The sequence below is a fragment of the Anoplopoma fimbria genome, chromosome 22, assembly GCF_027596085.1.
Source record: "Anoplopoma fimbria isolate UVic2021 breed Golden Eagle Sablefish chromosome 22, Afim_UVic_2022, whole genome shotgun sequence".
NCBI classification, from domain to species: Eukaryota; Metazoa; Chordata; class Actinopteri; order Perciformes; family Anoplopomatidae; genus Anoplopoma; species Anoplopoma fimbria.
This window is the reverse complement of record NC_072470.1, coordinates 10118116-10119037: the sequence shown is the minus strand read 5'-3', so window position 1 is coordinate 10119037 and position 922 is coordinate 10118116.

The window sequence follows — 922 nt, the reverse complement described above, 5'->3', positions numbered from 1 at the left end:
GTCCCCTTGATCATTCCAGGCCCTGGGCTCGAGGCTTTGCTGAGACCTGCACTAGTTTCAATTCATTTTCATCAGGGTGTCCTTGCCCGTGTTGTTTTCATCAAGCGGGAGACAAAGAGAAGAAGGGCAGAGGACACACCCACCCACGGCTCCCGTCACTTGGCAGCTTTACTTTCACATGCTCCATATAAGTCTCCAGGGCTGGGCAGTTCAGCCAAGAAAAATCTCAAGATTATGAGCCAGATTTGCCAGATGTGGATTTGGCAAACAGCCAATCTGCCATCTAAAGTTATTTGCATAATATATATATTTAGTTTAATTACTGTATGCTTCTTTTTGTAAAGGGGGTTCACCCGGTAGCTCGACAATCACCTCTGCTTCTCCTGTTAGGTCATCAAACAGATATTGATCTAAGACAGGGAATTATTTGGTTACAATAATGTGGTTTTCATGACAGATGTACTCTACCAAACCATCAGATTCTTGTCAAGGTTAGGTTGCTACCTCCAGATACATATGCGCAAAATCTGTCCCATTGTTATGTCATCTTCTCTCATGCTACAATTTCATTTGTTCTCTCCACATGTTCAGTGGAGGAGTATGAGCCTCTTTCCTACATCTAAAAAATCAACTGGGCAGAGGTTATTATTTAGCCATTTCTAATACTCTAAAATGGAAAAGGAACTCAAATGGGAAACCACATTTTTGACCCCCAAGGAGACATAACTGGTGATCTGGGCAGTTCACATTCTAACCATTCATCCATGTAGCCATTCCAGAACATTTTCCCATAAGGAAGAGACGATGATACATTCCTATAATGTGTGCATGTACGTAGCGTGTTCTGTTTTAACGTCTCCAAAATGAACGGCCTTTACTATAATTAGACCCATGTTGTAGAGTGAATTTGTCTCTGGCTTTT